The following is a 23,563-nucleotide window of genomic DNA, read 5'->3' as shown; positions in this document are numbered from 1 at the left end:
CATTAAATTTCTTCTGCCATTTTGATGCCCAAATTTCCAGTCTGACAAGGCCTTCCTGCAATTTATCACAATCTGCTTGTAATTTAACTACTCTGAACAATTTAGTATCGTCTGCAAATTTGATTCCCTCACTCGTCGTATTTCTTTCCAGATCATTTATAAATATATTGAAAAGTAAGGGTCCCAATACAGATCCCTGAGGCACTCCACTGCCCACTCCCTTCCACTGAGAAAATTGTCCATTTAATCCTACTCTCTGTTTCCTGTCTTTTAGCCAGTTTGTAATCCATGAAAGGACATCACCTATTCCATTTATTTATTTAAAAATGTTTATATACCGCAAACAATAAGACATTTGCATGTCCGTCTAGGCGGTTTACAAATATACATACATAAGTTAAAAGTAAAGCACAGCAAATTTACATATGAAGGTTAAAATATGCAAACACAGCTATGACTTTTTACTTTTCTTAGAAGCTTCTCATGAGAACTTTGTCAAACGCCTTCTGAAAATCCAAATATACTACATCTACCGGGTTCACCTTTATCTACATGTTTATTAACTCCTTCAAAAAAGTGAAGCAGATTTGTGAGGCAAGACTTGCCTTGGGTAAAGCCATGCTGACTTTGTTCCATTAATCCATGTCTTTCTATATGTTCTGTGATTCTGATATTTAGAACACTTTCCACTATTTTTCCTGGCACTGAAGTCAGGCTAACTGGTATAAATATATAAGCCATCTTAAAACTGAAAAATTAGATAAATAATAAAAATAAAATAGGATAACAAAGCATAAAAACTCCATTCTTCTCTGCATTAAAAAAAACCCAACAGATTTTCTTGTTAGACTATACAGAATGAAAAACGATTCCTGGTCAAACACTAAATGCTTGCTTATATAATCTATATGGTTATACACGCCATAATGGAGTGAACTTCTACAACAGTCCGAAGGAGATATAACATAGCTGAGACAAAACAATCCTTCTGAAAATAATTGTGGAAATGTCTAAACCACTCACATACTTTAAAAATGATTAAATGGGCAATCACACAAAGAACCAACTTAAATTTGTGTTAAGTGGTTTATAATTTTAATTATATGTCCATACAAAAACACTTCCGTTTTTTTTTTGTTTTTTTTTAGTATTTTCGTATGCAAATAAAAAGTGCTTACCTTGAAGCACTGTTTCTCTCAACTCACCTTGAGCTCCTTGACAATGTTGTAATTGTAGTTCTAGTTCTCCTAGAGACATTACAGGTCCAGAAATGCAGGGGGGGGGGGGGGGGGGGGGGGGTAACGAGAACTGGCTCAACCCTGGCCCTGTGGAGCTGGATGATAACGCTATGCGCACGGCCTCTGTAAATACATATCCAAATGTCAAAAAATTAGAACCTATCCCATACTGTACCTGCTGACAAAGAGCCATTTGTAAGAAGGAACCTAATTTGGAAGGTGGCCTCTGTTTTATCGTGGCTATAAGTCACGGAAACGGACGCTCAGTTAACAAGTGTCCATTTTCCTAACCTGTGGTTGTGCATGGGTTAGGAAAACCGGCACTTGTAAAATTGAGCCTCCGCTTTCCTAACCCGCGGACAGCCGACCTCTCCTGAGCGCCTACTGCCAAGGAGGTGCTAGGGGCACACAATCAACCCTAGCGCCTCCTTGGCAGTGCGACCCCTCATTTAAATATCGCATCGCGCACCCAGGAGACGTGCCTGGGCATGCGTTGAAAAAGCTGGCGCTCAACACTGAGCGCCCACTTTCAACACACTTTTATTGCATTGGCCCCTTACTGCAACAAGATGACCTACAAAATGGTGCAGACGTCTAAAGGCCAGTGGACACTGCCAATCAACAGGGCCTACATTTGTTTTTTTTTTAAAAATGGAACCTTGAAAACTCTGTCAGCTGCCACTGAGGTTTTGAAAAATTCTGAAGTTTCTGCATGCTGGAGAACAGGCCAAAGTGATGGCCTGGTAAAAGGAATTTAGTTTGAGCACTTTCCTTGTTAAAAATGTCATTCCAAGGTTGCTTCCTTGTAATATCATTAGCCAATCTCTCTGCTTAATGTATGACTGCAAGAAAATGCATCGATAATGATGTCTTAGTGCATTCAGATTTCTCCCTGCAATGTCAAAAATGTGCATCTGCATTAATAACTTATGCAAGCCAAAGGTGTACCTTTGAAATCTATTTTGATTTTAAAGCTGTCCACATAGTTTTGCAAAGTGCCTGGATAAATCTTTGGAAATATGCCTTATAAATGCATAGTTCTTGTTTTCAGTACTGTCTGCAAGAAAAGACTATAGGAGTGTTCAGCATTTACAGTAATAGTCTTTTGTATTGAGTGTAGGCCATTGTACAGAGAATCATGCAACTATATGATAGACATGCACATATCTAAAAAGGTATAAATGGACAAGAATCAGTGGAAAGCAAGTTCTAGAACAAGAAATCATGATATGAGTTTCAAAGGGGGTAGATTCAGGAGCAGCATTAGAAAATATTACTGATCATCAGTAAGATGACATTCAGCTCTTTGGCTTCTCCTTGACTGGAGCTTGTTGAAGGTTTTTTTCTGTTCATTTGCTTTGTGTATCTGATGAAAAAGGGGAAAAAAGAAAGCCTTCTTAGATGAAGCCAGCCTGCAAGCTCTGGTACTTGACCCCATGGACAGATTCCTTAAACCTCAGGATTTTGGGGATTTATCTGGCAACAGGTCAAAGGGAGCTGTTGTCTCATCAACATTGCCACCAATACCAAAACAAACCAGACATCAAGTCCTGACTGTATTCCCTCTTGCCAATTTTTTTCCACCTGAGATGGCTGAGTCCATAATCTATGCTGGATTTGTGGAGGCTGAACAAGTTAATGGTGCGGGAGAGGTTCAAGAAATCTAGAAAAACAAAGAAAAAACCATACCGGAGAAACCAATGATTATACTGAATAACGGCACATGATTTATCAGTGACCGTATAACCACAAACAGTGGCGTTCAGGGCTATCAAAGACAAAGCCCGCCATTTTATATGAGGTTTCTCTGGCTACACGATTGAGACTACATGGTATCAGCATTCAGTAATATATGATGTTGTTTTGAATATATATTTTAATATGGGCCTGCATAGGAGCTCATAAATGAGAAGCCTGAGAGTGGATTCCAAGGTGGTGGAATGGGTGACAGTGAATAGTGGTGAATAGAAAATACTCTGAGGAGAGAAGGGTAATAAGTGGAGTTCTTTAAGAATTGGTTCTGGGATGGGTTCTGTTCAATATCTTCATAAGCGATATTGCAGAGCGGTTAGAATGAGAAATTTTGTCTTTGTGGATGATACAATGGTCTGCAACAGAGTGGACACACCTGAAGTAGACAGAATGAAAAGTGATCTTGGAAAGCTGAAGGTGTGGTTGAAGGTTTGACAGCTAGGATTCAATACCAAGAATTGCATTTGGGGTGTGGTAATTCTAAGGAACTGTACATGATAGAGGTTGAAAGACTGATGTGCACAGATCAGGATGATAGTGTCCAGTGATCTGAAGGTGGCGAAGCAATGTGACAAGGCAGAGGCTAAGGCCAGAAGGATGCTGGGTTGCATACAGAGAGGCATAATTATCAAGAAAAAGGAGGTGATAACGCCCCTGTACAGGTAGTTGGTGAGGTTTCTCTGGAGTAATATGTTTAGTTCTGGAGGCATAAGAACATAAGACATATCACAAATACATGGCAGGATCCCAAGGGGTAGATAAGATTCCAGGCTGCTTATCTCCAGGGATAAGCTGTGGATTTCTGCAACTCCACCTTAATAATCGTTTGACTTTTTCCCAAACTTGTCAAAATCTTTTTTAAATGCAACAAATTCCAGAGCTGAATTATGCAGAGTGAAAAAATATTTTTTAATTAGTTTTAAATGTACATAATAACTTCATTGTGTGGCCCCTAGTCTTTGTACTTTTTGAATTGATTCACATTTACTTGTTCCACGTCACTAATTACTTTATAGACCTCCATCATATCTCCCCTCAGCCATCTTTTCTCCAAGCTGAAGAGTCCTAACCTCTTTAGCCTTTTCCATCAATAAGCAGACTGAACTAGCCATGCTCCATGGTGACATCTATCCTGTGTCTGAAGAATTTATCTATGCAGTACGGTGCCACCTAGTGTACATTGGTAACAACACATATACAAGAACACTTAAGTTGCATTAGGAGACAAAAAAATGAGAGCAGCTCTTGTAGAACATTGGTTGACAGCATCACACAGAACGGAAGACCTTAAAGCCGCGGGATTACTAAAAGTTTAGCAATCAACAAAAGGAGGAGATTATGATCTGAAATTGTTACAACTGAAGCAGAAATGTATTTTTCATTGGAATACAGTTTTCCCAGGGAGCTCAGAGAAATCGTGTGGTCAATGTTTTATTAACACACAAATTTAAATCCAGTCTCTGTTGCATCGATGTCAAAGGTTATCACAGTGGAGTAAATTGGTCAGTTAACCATCAGTTTACATTATCTAGGAGGAATTTTCCTCATTAAAATTCCAAATATAATGCATATGTAACATACATTTTAAAATCTCACAGATCTCTCCTATTAGGAATATAAAAGGAGTTGAAGAGGACATGATAGAGAACTAGACAAGACAAGCGGTCTTTAGAGGAACGTGTGAGAGGACTACACACATACAGATTGATTTTGGCTTTAGCAAAAATGGACATAAAAGAGAACTTTATATGATACATTAATTAAGGGGTAGCGGACCTGGAAAGGTATGTAGGAATATGACGGCCTTGTAGTAATCAGTGAGTGTAATCAGCTGGGTGCTTTTTGAATATTAACAGCTATTACTGAATATAAAAAAAAAAATGAGAGAGAGAATATTACACTAAGGTTTCAATGAGAAGATTATGGATCCTATACAGAGGGAGTTTTTGCACCAATAAAGATTTTGTTGACAAGGATTGAGTGAGTTTAAAGACAGCGTGCAATAACGTAATTTAATATAGTAGGTGGATACCAGCTTCGGGAAGGAATGTGATTGGCCATAAGCTATTTAAATATTGATGAAACAAAGATTTGTCCGATAGAGGAGATGGCAGTTAAGAAATGAAGAAAACTCTATAACCAATTAAGTCATAAAATTATAGGTCCTTCTCTGGTGATTGGATAATATATTTATTGATAATATATTTATTGATTTCTGTATTCAGCTCTCCAGCCCCTGAAGCAGATGCTATGCATCAAAACTCTGCCAGTGTCAGGCGGGCATGAATTTAACTTCCATTACAGCTAAGGTGGTTTTGTCAGGGACAACAATCACTTACAGGGTTCAGCAAGATAAGTTCAATGATTTTTATTGATTCAAGTATTAAGCAAGCTCACATTGGGGGGTTGAGGTATTTGAAAGACTGATCATCATACAGTTATGAAAGATTTTTTTGTATAAAAAATATTTTAAAAATATAAAAAAATTTAACAAAACATCCAATTACAACTACACAGCTCCATATAAAGTAAAAATGGTACTAGTGCACAGCCAGAGTTATAACCTGTAAAACAGTTATTACCCACGAAAACAGTACTGGACACCAGAGCCGATATGTGGCAACAAGGCTTCTGTTTGCAGACCCCGAATCCAATTACCTCTGTCATACCCATCTTGTTACAGAGTTCAGATCCGGACCAGGTACTAGTACTGGAAGAGGATGCCCCCTCCAGGGTTACCAAGATAATGCTCACATCAAGCTGTGGAACAAATCACAGAAATAGTGAGGGGTTTTTTCACTAATCTCTTCTCACAAATACCATCTCCATCCTTTCTGCCAGCCTACCCAATACTTCCACCTAAGGAAAATAAAATACCTGGGGTAACACCAAACCTGCTCTGCCTGTCTTCTTCAGGAAGCACGGAGGATCTACTACTTCCACCAAGTCCATGGGAGCATTCATCATCAGTCTCACCATTGCCGTAACTGCCTTCATATGCTTCACTAGGGGAGTCCCCCAGCAATTCCACAGGGCTACGGTATCATCTGATCCCCCAGAGGAAACACCAGAACATACTTCAACCCTGGAGGCCCTGACCTATTCCAGATTCATAGAGAAGTTGGGCGCTGCACTGAATTTAGAGGTCAGAAAAGAGCCAGATCCTCGAACAGAGTTAATGGGTCTACTCAAGATCCTGGACATTACTGTGAAACCCTCAATTCTAATATCCCATGAGGTGTGGGATGCAGTATTCCTAAAAGAGGTGGGAAACACATTATTCTGAATCCACGACTGCTCGAAAAGTGGACTTAAAATTTAAGTTGGAAAAACTCTTCAGGTAGTGGCCTGGTATAGCTATTCTACAACTCTGTGGTCGTTGAGTTGGCAATGAAGAAGGTGAAGAAAATGAGACTCCACTCTATTACTCCGCCAGGGAGAGACCACAAGCTCCTGGATGACTTTGGGAGGAAAGTCTTCCAGGGAACCATGTTGGCCACTAAAGTAGAATAGCACCAATTTTGCATAGTACAATATCCGTACGATTATGCCCAAAATTTGAAGCCATATATATGCTCAGAGTCCAGTGAACCACTCTACGACCTTGAGGAAGGTCTTAGACATCTCCTTCACTCTTTATATGAGGTCTTTGACATCACAGTTAGAACCTCTGCAGCATGTAGCAATGTTCTATATAAACAGGCAAGGAGGCATGGGGTTGCGAACCCTCTGTGAGGAAGACCTGACCATTTGGAAATAGGCCTTCAAAGTCAGTGTTCTACAAGCCATGTACATACCAGGAATCGCAAATGTGGAAGCAGATCGCCTCAGCGGAATATTCCAGCCATATGAATGGTCCCTATCCCAATCAGTGGCAGACGCACTCTTCCGACAGTGGGGGTCAATCATGGATAGACCTCTTTGCAACAGAACAGAAAAGTTTGCAAATTCTGCTCCATTCGTCCAAGTCCCCTCCAGGAAGCTCCAGATGCTTTCCTGTTGTCATGGGGTAGGAGACTACTGTATGCGTTTCCCCCAATACCATTAATTCCCAAGACGGGTCAGAAATGCATGAGAGATCAGGCCACAATGATTCTAATAGCACCGGCATGGCCCAGCCAGCCATGGTATGCGCATTTCATGTAGTACTCACACTCCCCTCCTCAGAGACTTGGGAGTGACTCCAGCCTGCTAACAAAGGAAGAAAGATGCCTCTCTCATCCCTTGCATTCCACTCTGAATCTAACTGCATATATTGAACAAATGACTATAGTGCATTGGAATCTTCCTGAACAAATCAAAGATGTCCTTCTCTCGCAATGGAAACTGCCCCCTAAACTAAACTATAGCTTCAAATGGCATCGCTACTCCAGTTGGTGCACATAACATGCCTTGGAACCTTTTACATGCATCCCCCAATACTTGCTTTCTTATCGACATTACCTCTTAAACACGGGTCTCGCAACCATGTCAGTTAGAGTGCATGTAAGTGCCATAGCAGCATACCATTATCAGGAAGATGAGTGTCGATTTCCACACATCCACTAATTTCCAGATTCATGCGAGGTCGTCTTTACCTACACCCTCCACTAAAGCAACCCCCCCCCCCCCCCCCCCACCGTGGGACATAAACATAGTTCTGATGTCTCTGAGAATGTCCTTTGAACCTTTACTCCCAAGGGCATCTTTGAAATTCCTTATCTGGAAAGTCCTCCTCTTAGTGGCAGTGACCTCGGCTTGAAGAGAGTAAGTGAGATCCAGGTTTCCCTCCATCCCCACCCAAAGTTCTTACTGAAGATAGCATTGTCATTCCATTTGAACCAAAATATTTCACTACCGATGTTCGTCCCAAAGTCACTCAGGCATGAAATGGAGAAGTTGCGCCATACTGTAGACCTCAAACATGCCCTAGCATATTCCAAACGATGGACACAAGGTCATTACAAAAGTTTGCAACTATTCCTTTCCGACAATCCAAACAACTGGGTTCACCTGTATCTAAGCGAACACTCTCTTATTGGATAAAGCCATGCATTAGACATTGTTACGCTGTGCAATCACTCAACGTACTAGATCACATGAGAGCACACCAAGTTCGAGCAACAGCTGCTTCATTGAACATCTAAACAATGTTGCAATTGAGGACATATGGAAAGCAGCTACCTGGTTGTTAATACATACCTTCATGTCACACTATTGCCTTGATACAGGTGCTGTTGGTAACAGCAAGGAGGAACTGCAGTTCTCAAGCATGCAACATCCTCCTAGTTGGCTGTCCATAGGGAAGCCCAGGTTGCAAGAGATTATACTCATAGAAGAACCAAGATATTACTTCAAGGGGTACTGTTCCTATATGGCAACCCTCAGCTTTGGATTCCCCCAGCCTGCTTATCGATGGAAAACAAGCTTTGCTTACCATAAACAATGTTTTCAATAGATAGGATGAATTATCTATGCGTAGCCCACCCTCCTCCATGGTCAGTCTTCTCTACAACAAATTCAACTAGCTTTGTTACCGACTTACAAGAGTTTTGGAACAGTTGTTCTCACGGTAATACCCACGCATGCTCAGAACTCAAAAAACTAACTGACTTGAGAGGCAACTTCAGAACATGCTGCCTGATGTTCCCATAGAGCATGGATAATTCATCCTGCTATTTATGGAAAACACTGTTTACAGTAAGCAAAACTTGGCTTTTTCCTCATAGGGGAATCGTTCCATCCCCTTTATCATTTTGGTCACCCTTCTCTATACCTTTTCTGATTCTGCTATATCTTTTTTGAGATATGGTGACCAGAACTGCACACAATACTCAAGATGAGGTCATATCATGGAGTGATACAGAGGCATTATGATATTCTCTGTTTTATTCTCCATTCCTTTCGTAATAATCCCTAGCATTCTATTTGCTTTCTTGGCTGCTGCTGCACACTGAGCAGAACCTTTTCCTGAGTGGTGACTCCTAATATGGAATCTTGTAATGTGTGGTTATAATTTGGGTTACTCTTCCTTAATTGCAAACTTGCACTTGTCCACATTAAATTTCATTTGCCATTTCCATGCCCAGTCTCCTAGTTTTACAAGGTACTCTTGGCAATTTCTCACAATTCTCTTGTGATTTAACAACTTTGAATAATTTTGTGTCATCGGCAAATTTGGTCACCTCATTCATCGTTCCCATTTCCAGGTCATTCAGGAGGGACTTTGTCAAATGCTTTCTAGAAATCTAGATAAACAAGGTGAGCCAGTTGATAGTGTATTTACTCCCTCAAAAAAAAAAAAAGTAGCAGATTGGTGAGGCAAGACTTTCCTTGGCTAAATCCATGTTGGCTTTGTCCCATTAAACTATGCCTCAAAAAGGATAAAGACCAGATTGAAGCAGTCCAGAGAAAGGAGACTAAAATGGTGCGGAGTCTTCAGCAGAAGATGTATGAGATGAGACTAGAGGACATAAATTTATATATCCTGGAGGAGAAGAGGGACAGAGATGCTGGGAAAGGAATGAATGATGCACAAAAATCAAAGCTTTTCCAATGGAGAGGAAGTTATAGAACTAGGCTTATGATATGAAACTCAAAGGTGGTAGACTCAGGAGGAACGTCAAAGTATTTTTTCATGGAAAAGGTGGTGGATGTATTGAGCGCCCTCCCAGAGGAATTGATGAAGACACGAACTGTAATAGAATTCGAAAGGGCATGGGATAAGCACAGAGGGGATCCCTTGTGGCTAGAGGATGTAAATGAAGAAATGGGATAACTATAAACTGTAGGTTTAACATTTATGCATAGGAATAACCTGAATGGAGCAGCCAATACTACCTTTAGCAAACGGCATGGGAGGTAACCTGCCCAGAGCAGCAGTTGCCATCCTAAGCAAATTGCCAGGCAGACTGGTTGGACCATTTGCGTCATTATCTTCCATCAGTTACTACGTCCAAAATTTTGGATCTGGAATGCCTGATCACTGGGAGAGAGTGGGAGGATTTTGTGGGTCATCTACTGAGTTGCGAGTACCATGAACAAGAACTAGAGGCTCTATAACCTTTTCTGGAGAAACAGCAAGAGAACCTGGGAAGAAGAAACAGACAGCAAAACCTGAAGTGATAAGATGTGAATCTGGAGAGGGACTGTTGAGGAGCCTTGAACTGTTTTCTGGACTCTGTTTTCTGCTGTGCATATCATCTGAAGCTTTGGTTAATTTTTCTAAGTTAACTTTTTTTGTGTTGGGAGCATAACCATGGTCTGGACACTGTTTTATTTATTGAAGGTAACCTCTGCCCAGTTTGACCTTGCAGGAGTGTGCTCTCCAGGGCTGGGAAAGGGTGTGGGGGGAGCATTACACTTGCACATGCCACTCATGCATGTTCATTGTTGATATCCTGAAAACCCGACCAGATTGTGGCACTTGAGGACTGAAGTTGCCTATCCCTGTCAGTGGCATTGTGTCAGGAAGGAAATTGGTCAGACTGGAGGGGCCTCATCGTGGCCCCTAGCTGCCTTCATGTTCCATGGGTTTTATAACACTGGTAAACAAAGTTTTTGTTTCCTTCAGGCATTTTTGTGTTCCAAATAGATTTTTTGATGCTGATCACAGATATACTTTGAAATTTGTACATCACGTACGGTTTTTGAGAAACAGCCAATTTTGTGTTATAATAATTGTGAAATTTTAAAACAATCTCAGTACATATATTTTCTTGCTGGACAGTAGTTTTTATGATTTTTAAAATTCATGTCATTTTTGACGGCCATAAGCAACGTAACAGGTAAAAGAGACTAACTTTTTTAAAAATACACCCAGAAACTCCGCCTGATCATGCCAGAACTTGCTTGGGCAAGCCTCAGCTAGGCTTGCATAAGTGACGCCAAGATAAAAGAAGGTGTTTTCGTTGGCCCACAAATCCGAGCTGTGATGAGGGACATCCACTTTGATGGTCTTCTGCAAGGTACAGAATGTGTTTCGTGGACAGCCTTCAAGAATGTCGTTTGTAACTTTCTAGGCAACTATAAGGAAGCAGACTATGTCGAACAGGTTGAAAATCTGCTTCAGGCATACAGATTGATGAAGTGCAACATGTCATTGAAGATACATTTTCTTCATTCCCACTTGGACTTCTTCCCAGACAACCTTGGTGCTGTGAGTGACAAACATGGTGAAAGGTTTCATCAAGACATTGTCAAAATGGAGAAAACGGTATCAAGGCAAGTGGAAACCCCTCCATGTTGGGTGACTATTGTTGGACTCTCATCCACGAAGCATCAGACGGTGATTACAAACAAAAATCTGCAGCAAAACATTTTTAGTTTTGTTTTCTGGTGCCAACATTGTAGCGGATTTGTCTATAATGGCAGACACGTAACAATGCTTCATGTATATCGTACTTTTCTGGCAAACGCTACGCGATACAGACATAATAAATGCATATTTGTGTTCAGCTTGTTAAAATCTACTTGTTTCACCGAAGGTTGTGGAGGAAACAAAATGTTCCCAGAAATTTGTTTACCAGTGTAATCTATCACCTGTTCTTGTGACTTTTTTTTTACCTTGAAACCACATCTCAAGACACCACTGAAAGTAGAGCAGGTTCCTGTGCTACGTTTTGACAGGCAGCCGTATTTGCTATCATCGTGTACCCCCTGTCGAGCGTGTGACTAGGTTTCATAAGGCACGTGTGTCCGTTTCTTGCGTGTGTCTTGTTTTCCATTCCAGTGTTTCGTCTCAGATTTGTGTGCAGCTAGTAAATTGATGTTATATTTGGATGGTTCTTTGTGTTTTGAGCAATTTTCCTCAGAATAGGCCCCATGCTGTCTTTTTAAGAAGAAGGAAGCCAAGGGACAGTTGCAGAAGAAAAGCTTTATTTTAAAGGTCTTAGGCCAGAATTTGGCTCATGAGGGAGAGGGAAGGAAACAAAATGTGTTGTGTTCCTTTTTGGGTGGTTCCTGGGTCTCTTGTTTTTTTTTTAATTTAAAGAAAAGGGGGCTGGTAGGCCGGGTTCAAGGAAAGCTAGCTGATAGTGGGGCCGACCTAATAAAGCACGAGTAACGAGCGTGTGGTAAATTTTAGCCCCTGTTTTCCTTCCTCACAAGCTGAAAAATGAGCTAGCTCCTGATGAAGTGAGCTCACAGTATGTAAATCACAAGTGTTAAAAACAAAAACAAACAAACAAACAAAAAACAACATGCTAAGGAGGGCTCAGCCTAGCACACCTTATTACATCAGCCCCATGGTGTGCGCTAGATAGGCGTGAAGTAACCTCGGCTGGGGGGGGGGGGGGGGGGGGTAGCGTTAGTGGATAGGTGGGGTGCAGTGTTCCCTGTAACCTGCATGTGTGGGCGCACAGAACAGGAAAACATAGCACTCACAAGAGAATGACAGTTTAAAAGAACACTGCTCACAAATCTGTATGCTCCGTTGTAGACTGAGCACAACCCATAAAAAAAATTTGAGGGAACTTGGGTGGGGTGGTAGTTTTTTTGGGTGGAGAGGGGTGAGTTAGTGGTTGGCAGGGGGAGTGTTGTTAGGTATTTTATTTAAGCAAGTTATATTCCACCAATCCACAAATCTTGGTGGATTACAATTCTACATACACAATCATAGATCAAACAAACAATTTAATACCATTCACACACACTTAAAATAAGATAACAGGAATTGAACAGTTGAGAGATGCCTAGTTTGCATTACACCCTAGGGAGAGGGCTGGGAAGGGAATGCTAGTGTGAAAAAAAAAGTTAAGAGCTTTCCTGAAATGGAGCAGGTCCTTCTCTGCCCTGATAAACTCAGGTAAGTTGTAAATGGGGGTGGATTAGGGGATGGGTTGGGGAAGTAGCTAGGTGAATGGTGCTAGTGGGTAGGTTGTGGGAGGGAGGGAGAGGGGAGCATCCTAGGCTGTGATAGCCTAGTGCTTAGCTCACTTTTTTTAGGCTTAGATTCCTGGGCCAGAAATAGAATAAAAGTTAGCTCACATTTCTAGGGCTAGGGTTAGTCTATATTGCTGTGCCAGCATGGTTCAGCCATGGATCTGGGAGATCTGAGTCCAGGACCCCCTGCACCCAGGGACTTCAGATCTGGGACCCTGCTGGCACAGCATCATAGGCTTAACACTAGCCCCACGAGTGAGAGTTAATTTTATTCCGCCGCTGATCCAGGAGTTAAATTTCCAGTATTTAAAAATACCTGCGTTAAGCTTTCAAGGCTTTAACTGCACCTTCCAGCATTGTGAAGTAATAGCTAATCCTTTCATTAACATGTGATTTACATAGAGAAATGCTAATTTGTACACACACTTGTGTGCGCCAAAATCCTTATTAAATCCTAAGTAGAGTTATGTGCACAAACTTGAGTAAAAATGTACAGCTCTGCAAATCGGCCCCTTAGAATTTTAGGCAAAATGAGTTTTGCTAAATTAATTATGGCCATTGGGATTGGGGAAAAAAAAAAGAGGCCACAAGGTGGCGCCCCTGTACTGAAGTGTTTTGTTTGACACCATACCGGGCAGCAAGACACACTTAAACTTTGTAAGAATTTGAAAAAATTTTTTTAAAGCATTCGGATTTGTATATCCTGTAAAGCTAGTGTCCTCCTAAATTGGTTGATAATGCCAAGACAGGCATTCTGCACAGCTAGATAAGGGAGAAGGATTTTTTTTATTTTTACCGGGCAGAGAGAGAGAGGGGTGAAAATAGGAGGCAGGGGTGGAATTTACTGCTCAAGAAGAGCCATAGATTGACAGCTTTGATGGCCCGGGAAATGACCTCCCTCTGTGTGCTGAGTAAGAGCCATTGTCTGGACAGCAGCAGCAGGCTTCCCAGAACTGCCCTACCCGTAGACCCCCAACTCTGTGAGCCAGAGGCTAATTCTCCACTTTGCCGAGATATCCGACACAGGAGCCAATTAGGACAAATTCTGTCTGCGATTTTAGCTACCCACGGGGACCTGGGCCGAGAGCACCAAGTCATTCCACGTTGACCACCCCCCGAGTGGCTTTCCTGTGAGGCCAGGTTCTTGACTGAGTTGAGAGGGATTCGGACCAGTGATCTAGAAGCAATCCATCAATCCATGCCATATCCAGCTGCAGACGGGGATTTTAATGCAGCTTTCACCTTGCGTAACACAGCTCTTGCACATTAATCAAGGTAGAAAGCTCAGCGCCCCGAGTGGGCTGCAGTGGCCTAAGGACTGAGCAGATGGTACGTCAGAAGCATAGTTAGCTATATAAGATAAGAAGTTGAGAGGAATTGAATTCTGCACTGCAGATTACATGTTGAAATTTGAAGTGGCGGCCTTTTAATCCAGCAGAGAGAGATTTTAGAACTGGAGGACTTTTGTTTTTTTTTCTCCCCAACGTGTGTGTTTGTGAGAGACACAGCCGTAGCAGAGACTCTGTTACGTTGAGGGGGGCTTTAAGTTTCATATTTAATTTTACCCCAGAAGCTTCCTCCTGCTCCTTCCAGCTCAATCTGAACCAGTACGGAGATCCTGGTGCCATCATGAGCCTTCGTTCAAAAACTGAACTGGAAACCCCCCAAGACGCCGGACTCTGCACGTCATGCAACAGCAGAGAAATAGAAACACATTGCCTCCTGTATCGTGCAAAATAAAAAATATCATGAGCTGCACATTCCCAAACTGAATATAAAATGCTTTTCTCTACCCTTACAGTCTTGACATTCTATTTTTCTAATCACTGCTTTCCTCTTCTTGGTCTCCTAACTCCTTTTACAGGGTCTTCTTTTCATTTTCCGTTTTCTCTCTCTCCTCCTGTCTTCTTCAGTTCCTCCTCTACAGCTCTGTCCAATGCCTATCTTTCCCCTTTATCTCTGCCTCTCTATCACTCATCTAGAATTCATCTCCCTTCTCTTCCTCCAGGTCTCTGTGCCAATCCCTCACCTTGCTAACTCCCCCCTCTATTGCCCCTCTCAGTCCTCCATCTTCCCCTCACTGAGTTGCTCCTTTTACCATCTCCAGCTGTCTGGCGCCTTATCTTTTCCCTCAACAGCTGCATCCTCTCTTGTTCTCCCTCTGTCATCTGCCAAACCCGTCAGTCATACCATCCACTCTTCCCTAGGGCCGCTGTATGGGTGTTAAGCACCCTAGGTGAACCTTACAGCCTTGCACATCCTCCTCCCCGGCTGCACCCTTCCCACACACAATTAAAAATTGTGCATTATGACAGGTTTTACATGAGAGAGGACTTTCTGAAGTAGAAATATTTACAGCATGTATATTGTAAGTGCATGCGCTGCTGTGGTGCCAACCAGAAAGCCCTGCCAAAAAAAAAAGACACTTGGAACCCCTATGATAATACGTGTTGGGTGTGGGTTTTGCCCAGGGAAAGCCATGAGTAAACTGAATTGCAAATATAATATTGTAATCCTAACTGCCAGCACTCAAAACAGTAACAATCCTACCTATGAAAAAGCAGCACTACAAATATATTGGTGTCTTAGGACCTGGTATAACCACTCCTATTAGGAAAACAAAGCAAGCCAGGCTACTATAGATCCCTGCACAGAAAATACCTCACCTTTGTCACATGTACAGAACATAAACAGACTCTCACTAAATTCAGAATAAAAAGACCATAACGTGTAAATAGAAACGTGCAAACAAAAACTGAACTGGAAACTGCAAAAAGCCAAAACCAGCAACAAGGGAACAACAGAAACATCACCAGTCCTCAAAAAAACATAAAACAATAAAATCAAGAAAGAAGACAACATAATTATAAAATAATACTAATAAAAAAAAACTAATTTCAAAACAGCTGACGAATAGAACAGCATTCAATACTTAAAAACGTACATAAAACTTTTCCAAATGGCAATAAAATCTTTCCAAAAACAGCAGATACATCAAATAACATCCAATAATTAAAACTAATAAGGGTTAATAAATCCCCTGCTTTCCATGTTTGGGAACGTTTGATTTCCAGATGCCCTGAGATTGTCATGAAATTAGTGGGATGGAGGGAGGTGGGCAGGTTTGTTGCACAAAAATGTTCTTCCTTCTCTCTTAACACCCACGTGCTCGTTCTCTCTCGCTCTAATACGCTCTCCCATGCTCACACACTCACGCTCTCCCATGCTCCACCGCGCACACACAGGTGCACGTGCTCTCCCATGCGCACACACTCACGCTCTCCCATGCTCATTTGCTCTCCCATGCTCATTTGCTCTCCCATGCTCATTTGCTCTCTCACAACATGCTCCTGTGCGGTTCTTCACACACGATCAACCGTACACACACACACACACATACACATGCTCCTATGCGGTTCTGCAGGTATTGTTATTTCTGCAGAATGCCAGATGGGAAAGTCAGTGGTGTAGCTAGAATTGATTTTTATGGGTGGGCACAATGTTAACATGGGTGGCAGTAGGCATGCAGGTCTGAGACTCTTATTGATAAATAATGCCATATACTGCACCCTACAATGGCTTTCTAAGTAGTTTGCAACAGCCATTATGCATCACGCATGAAACTTTAAAATATTTTACCTCAATTATTTCAAGCGCTTACCAGAATTAAAAACTCCTTATTAATCTGTATTAATTTTTTATATTTATTGCAGTTTATAAATGCACAAGTATATCATATAAAAAAGCAAAGAAAAACAGTCAATCATGTAATAAAAATTAATGTATTCTTTCATGAATCCTCTTTGCAGAACCAGAAATCCTCATAACTACAATAAAATATCATTAATCATCAGAACAGGTGCAGATCAGAGCTAGGACAATTCACATTACAACTAACATGAAAAAAATTCTGGGGTCACCTCAGCAAAAAATATCCCTCCACTGCTATTTTGTGAAGTAACACAAACTCCTGCAAAGAAAACAGGCATCTAGAACCTTGCTATACAGTCACAGCACTGACTCTCAGGATTCAAATATGAATCCTGAGAGAAAATGTATGAAAAAGCAGCAGTGCAAATACTACACCAGGCCCTAGAACATTAATACATCACTTACTGGAGTAAGAACAAGCTGGACCACTACAGAGAAACTACCTGCAAGCAGAATCACAGTCACAGATACACAGGCAAAACAGAGACCCACCTTTACCTAATATACAGGCCGATACAGTACAGTGCGCTCTGACGGAGCGCACTGTTAGCCTGCTCTTGGACGCGCGTTTTCCTTTACCCCTTATTCAGTAAGAGGAGCAAAACGTGCGTCCAGCCCGCAGAACCTAATAGCGCCTTCAACATGCAAATGCGTCGATGGCCCTATTAGGTATGCGCGCAGGATACAGAAAGTAAAATGTGCAGCCAAGCCGCACATTTTACTTTCAGAAATTAGCGCCGACCCAAGGTCGGCGCGAATTTCTTCCGGCATCGGGAAAGTACACAGAAAAGCAGTAAAAACTGCTTTTCTGTGCACCCTCCGACTTAATATCATGGTGATATTAAGTCTGAGGTCCCGAAGAGTAAAAAAAAGTTAAAAAAAAAATTTTGAATTTGGCCCGCGGCTGTCGGGCCGATAACCGGACGCTCAATTTTGCCGGCGTCCGGTTTCCGAGCCCGTGGCTGTCAGCGGGTTTGAGAACCGACGCCGGCAAAATTGAGCGTCTGCTGTCAAACCCACTGACAGCCGCCGCTCCTGTCAAAAAGGAGGTGCTAGGGACACGCTAGCGCCTCCTTTTCCCCGTTTCTACTGCACCACCTCATTTGAATACTGAATCGTGAGCACCGGCAAGGGGCCCGGTGCGCGCGCCGGGAGAGCAGGCGTTCGTCCGCTCTCCCGCAGATTTTACTGAATCGGCCTGAAAGAAATAAGAGACTACAAATTAGAAACAGAAACATGCAGACAAAACCAAAATAGAAATCCAGATAACAGTGGAAGATGAGAGAGTTGGAGGGGAGAGGAGGATGATTTGGGGGTGAGGGGGTTTCAAGTGAACAGTGGAATACTGAAGAAAGAGCAAAATACAAAATTGTAAAAAAAATGCACATTCCCAAAAATGCCATATTCAAACTGCTAAAATATCAAAATTTTTAACCTTTGTTGTCTGGTCTTTCGGTTTTTCTAATCAATTGGTCCTGGTCTTTTCCCCCATTTTTCCCTTGTTGCTTATTTTCTAATTCCTTTTCAGTGTCTCTCTTCTCCTACTGTCTTCTTCCCTTCCACCCACCCTCCCATTATTACGAACACAAAAACGCATACCCAGTCTCCCCTTCTCCTCACCCACACATACACACATTCAAGCTTCGGTTCTCACTCACAGGCAGGCAGGCCCTTTTCATTAGGCACAAACCGCACAACCAAGGTCCTTCTTCTGTCCCCGCAGGGATAGGATCTCACGGTGGCCTTGTAGCTCCGGCCTTCCTCTTTACTGTTGCCGAGATGGGATCCCACGATGGCATCGCTCCACCAGGCCTCTTCCGGTTGGGTGGGCCCCGGGCCTCCCGTGACTGTGCCCCGGGCCTCCCGTGACTGTGCCACTGGCGAAAGTGGAAGCTTAAATAGCTGGACAGCCTAGCCCTTGGGGAGTAAAGGAAGATGGGGTGGAGCCTTCCTTTACTCTGCATACAATTCAGTTTTTTTTCCTCCTCATCTTTCCTCCCCTCTTCCTGGGCTGCCTGTCCTGTTGCAGATTAATTTAGTCACCTGTCAAAGAGCATAGTGTTTTGACCAAGCCATTCTGTAGTCTTGCTAATAAAGACATTGGAAGGTGCCAGCCTTGGCGCCAAGACCTGAGGCGTCCCATCGGTTCCTTCACTTTCACCAGCGTGGACTCCCATCAAGTTCAGACGCCGAACCAGCCTCTCGCCAAGCCTTTCTCATCTCCTCACATGTGGAATAGCAACTGCACTTGCCACAAAATGCCACAGATGGGGAGGTGAAGCTCAACGCGCTGTCCTTTTGATCTTGCAAATAGCCAGACTTGCAATATTTGAGACTTTTGAGGTGGGGAGGGTGGGGCCTATTTTCAAGGCTGGGGAAGAAACGGGTGAGAAATAAAACTAAGGAGGAAAACCAGAATTCTCTGGCGCCCCCTAATGAAGGCCCCAGAGACTAATATTAGAGCAAACGGGGGAAGGGAGGGGGGCATTGAAACAAAGAGGCCACAGGAATCCTGTGGCCCATACCCACCTCACTCACTCACCTCTGCCTGATATCACAAACCCACTTTGGGGGGGGGGGGGGGGGGCTAGCCAACCAGCCGCGCCAATTGCCTTCCTTCGGGTCACACTTGCCCTCGCTGGGGGAGGGCACACCGTGTGGTACCCAGTGCTGACTCCGACATAACGTGGAGAACCATCCTCTCTTTGCCGGGGGGCGCTGACAACCTTGGGGTAGGGGGCCCGCAATCTCTGCCAATGGAGCGGGGGAGGGAGAGGGGGGTTACCGACCAAATAATCGGGGAGGGGGGATCTCTGTTGGGACCGGGGGGGGCGGCCCTCACCCCCCTCCGCTTTGTTCCTGAGCGAGGGGTGAGGGGAAAGAAGGGAGAGGGACACCCAAAATGTGCCCTAACAGAAAAACAAACTACAACGTAAAAAACTCAAATCTTAAGGATTAACTGGAAAAGGGGATGGTGGGGCACTGAACAGATTCCCACAGGCCTGTGAGATGAAGACATATGGGGGGGGGGGGGGGGGAAACCCAGCTCCTATACTGCTGACGCGTAAACCGTGGCGAGGTTTGCGGCTTTAGGAAAGGGCCGGGATATCTCGATGCCATTCTTTTCCATTTTATATCAGAATACCGCAGCGTCTCTTCCTGCAATTCCTGATGGCGACTCAATAATTTCTTCTGGGCGCCCAGCTCAGTTGGAATTAGCTCCATCAGGGGCCGCAGCACCTCCGGCTTTTCAGCTGTAACTAAGTCAGGGTTTTATTTCACCTCTCTTCCCCCCATGTTTTTTTTTTTTTGCAGGTGATTATGCTTAGGGGAGAGGGCCGCAGGCCGCAGCTCCCTCCGGAGCCCGGTGTGCAAGTACTCAGAGTCTGACCGTTAAAGTTAGTACTTTTCTAATTGCTCGCATTGGGGTGCAAATAGCAGGGGTAGTTTTTTATTTATTTTTTCTACTTTGGCCTTGATTGTCAGGCTGAAACTTGCCTCGGGGGGAAACACAGGGCACGCACTTGCACCTGCTATTATGTGAGAAGACGTTTCCTCGAGTAAAAAAAGCGCGTGCTGTGGAAAATTCAGCTGTGTATGCGCGGACGCGCAAGCCCCCCTCATGGGAGCGCCTCTTTTGATGGCGGGTAAAGTTACCTCTGCCGTGGTCCCGTGTCCACGGGTCAAGTGCCATTAGTCTGCGGAAACGGGGTAAAAAATTACCCTCCCCCACTCATTGTTCCGCAGTGGCTGCTACTCCCTGCCCCCCCCCCCCCCCGGAGTTGTGAACATTGACGCTGCTTCGTTTTAAAGCGCCATTTCAGCCTGGCAGAATCCATAGGTGGCTGCGACCACAAACGTATAAAACCGTCTTTAAATCTGAAATGTGTTCCTCGATGCCAGGTTTGTTGCTGACTGCTGCGGTTGCCCGCTAACCCTGTGTGTGGAGCGAGCAAGCAGCAGGGCCGTGGGACGTCGCGAGAATTATTCCGGGATCCTGAAGCACAGCGGGGCGGGAGACCCCACCCGCTCTATTAGTGCCTGCCGAGCCTTGGATCATGGGAAAGATGAGCTTTTCAACTGTTAAGTCAGTTTGTTACTTTGGGAGCGGGGTCCCGAGGCTCATTTAACTTTCTGTCGAGTTGAGTGTGCAATGCATTTAAGGACAGTGAGGCAGAAATTTGCTTCTGCCTCACTCTAGGGTGTATGACAAATGCTTTCGAAACGCAAAAGGGAATGCATTTCAAAACTGCTTATGAGAGAGAGCGTTAAAACAAGGACTGTTCGGCAGCACTGTGCTGTCACACGGTCTGTTCCCAGAATGATTGTAACCATGAGGTCCCTGTGCTATAGTCTGCAAGGGAAAGGCTGTGTCATGGGTCAGGAGTTTCTGATAAACCAAAGCATCGTCCTTTCTACTGTATTTAATCATTTGACTTGCTCTCCTTTCAATTGGCAAGATGAGTTACAAACACAAATATTGTACATTAAATAATGACCATAGAACGACCCCCCCCCCCCCCCCCCCGGACTCATAACCTCTGGCCTGGATTTAGGCACAAGCAGTGCACTTCTGGTGCCAAATTTTCATCAGTACCTGCCTGCCACCCTTCTTTTCTCTTGCAGCGCTGCTTCCAGTGGCAGCAGCGTCAGAATGCGAGGGAAAAATATCAGCGCGGGGCCTTCCTCAGCCCTTTTTGTACTGACGGACCCTGAGGCGCCCTGTCCCTCGCATGGCTTCCCCTAGTAACAGGGAGGCCCGTGAGGGAAGAGAGGGTGGAGCACCACAGGGTCGGTCTGTCTGGCTGCGGAAGGCCCCGCGCTGATTTTTCCCTCGCGTTCTTTTGCTTCTGCACCCGGAGCCAGCGTCACGACTTCGGGGGGGGGGGGGCTCTGAGATGAGGATTTGGGCAGGAGGGATTATACCCTCCTCCTCCTCCTCCTCCTCCCCTCTCCCCATTGTCTATAGGTGCACTCTGCCTTAATGCAGCCCTACCTAACGCCTCTCCCACACAAAAAAAATATCAAACTATTCCCCCTCCTCCCTTTCCCATGGTGGTGCATCCAGGAATGGTTGTACTTGCAGAATAATGAGCAGATGGTGAAGTGATGGCATCTCTGGGAAGGTGGTACCTTGGAGTTGATGAAAAGTGCCAGAGGTGATTATGGTGTTCTGTAGTGGCGGTGCGTACAGGCCAGGGTATTTATTTACCAGAAACTCTTTCTCTGACTTGGTAGCCTTGACAGCAGGATGTGCTACTGTGGGGCTCAGGGGGGAGAGGAAGTGCCATTGATTGCTGCTATTTGACCAATTTCCTTTTTTTTTTTCCTTATTCACTTCTCCCCCCCCCCCCCCCCCCTGTGTTTTTAGGTGAAGGATGAGCTGTTTTGTGGAGAATTTCTAGATGACTTTCCTCAAGTGGATTTGATATGAAATGACCTTGGTAAGTACAGGCTAGTGCTGTAATTACTAAATTGCTTTAGGCACCGTGGCACCTAGCATCACTCTGTATTTTATTTTTTAAATTACATATGTGTTTCGTGTCAATAATATACTTTTCGAGGAATGGTTTTTGATGGGAAGCATTCAGAGCTGATCGCGAGCGAGTTTTAGCAGAATGTCCTGTGGTGCGGAGTCAGGAAGAATTCTCAGAGCTCCCTAGAAATAGTTAAGTCTGTAAACCCCCAAGTACCTTGTATTCTCTTTTCCTTGTCTTTGGTTTGATGATGGTAAAATCCTGTCCTAGCCCCTTATCTACTCATAAAACCTCTAAAAAGTGCAAATAAAAGCATGGATTTGAAGGACATATTAACCCCCTAAATCCTTATTTTCTTTTTTCTAACAGTTCTTAGAAATAGGGTATGTTATTGGGGTTTTTTTGTTTAGATTATGATGGGAGTACTGTTTTTTTGACTAATCCACTTAGAGTTCCTACCTGACCCAGATCAACCCTGACAGGCTAATGCAGATCTGGCTTTGCTTCATCACATCTACAGACTTCTATCTATAAATTTGATTTGCGTAGATCTGACGAAGCGATGCCGGCCTTTCGGTGGTGTGTGGATGCAGGGACTGTCGGCATTATGATGCACGCAGTTGCCGCCCCGGCTGCAAGTCGCTGATATCTGATGGTCGCCATGGGACTGGAGGGAGCCAGAGGGAAGTGTGGCCTGAAAGAGAGTGCCAGGGGACCAGAGAGATGGGTAGGAAGGGGGAAAGGGGAAGAATCCTGGATTCGGGCTGGGGAGGGGAGGCACTTAGCCTCCCCCCTCCTCCACCCCCCCCCCGTGAAATGAAGGGGAAGTGAAGAGGCACCTCCTGTGCTGACGGATATTTCCAGTTTCTCTAGTAAAGGCAAGACCATGAATCCATAGATGCAATGTGGCAAAATCAGAACTGGATCAACCTTTCAGGGTCTTCCGGGGTCAGGTGGCAACCCCTAGCCCCACCTTGTCGAGAAGCCTGCCTGAAAACAGTCCTGCCGCTATGCTCTTCCGAAGAACTAAATGAAAAGGTAAGGGAGAAAAGATTAGAATTCAAAAACTACACGAAATCGCAGAAAGAGGAAGACAGGCGACAGTATCTGGAAAAACTAAGAGGAGCAGGGAAAGTAGTCAGGAATGCAAAAATTCTAATAGAAGAAAAAAAATAGCAAACAGTGGGGGGGGGGGAGAGGGAATACATTTTTTTAGAAAGAAGGAAGTGCAAAAGTGGCATTGAGAGACCCCAAGAAGGAATATGTAGAAGATAATGAGGAAAAAGTGACATTTCTTAACAAGCATTTCTGTTAGGTATTCACTGTGGAAGGGATAGAAGCAGGATCGTATAAAACAAACAGAAGTATGATTGGAATTGAGGTAAATCTCAATCACTTTTCAGAAAAGTGTGTTCGTGAGAGGTTAACTGAACGTGAAGTAGACGAGGCGATGGGTCTGGATGGGTTATATCTGAGGGTACTAAGGGAAACTTAGAGAGGTTCCGGCAGCTCCGCTGGCTGAAC

The 23,563-nt window shown here is 43.8% G+C and overlaps 1 protein-coding gene across 3 annotated transcripts in view; it reads left to right on the top strand.

The window, feature by feature from the left end:
• The window catches only part of LZTS2 (leucine zipper tumor suppressor 2), a 316,325-nt gene that overhangs the window by 112,483 nt on the left and 180,279 nt on the right, over positions 1-23,563 (top strand). For all 3 annotated transcript variants that reach the window (XM_029610253.1, XM_029610249.1, XM_029610251.1), the window contains exon 2: positions 21,934-22,006. The gene's annotated coding sequence lies outside the window, so the exon portion shown is untranslated. The remainder of the gene's footprint in view (positions 1-21,933; positions 22,007-23,563) is intronic.

This window comes from Rhinatrema bivittatum, chromosome 7 (assembly GCF_901001135.1).
Source record: "Rhinatrema bivittatum chromosome 7, aRhiBiv1.1, whole genome shotgun sequence".
Lineage (NCBI taxonomy): Eukaryota > Metazoa > Chordata > Amphibia > Gymnophiona > Rhinatrematidae > Rhinatrema > Rhinatrema bivittatum.
The sequence above is the reverse complement of the archived record's forward strand: the minus strand, read 5'-3'. Positions and strand labels throughout refer to the sequence as shown.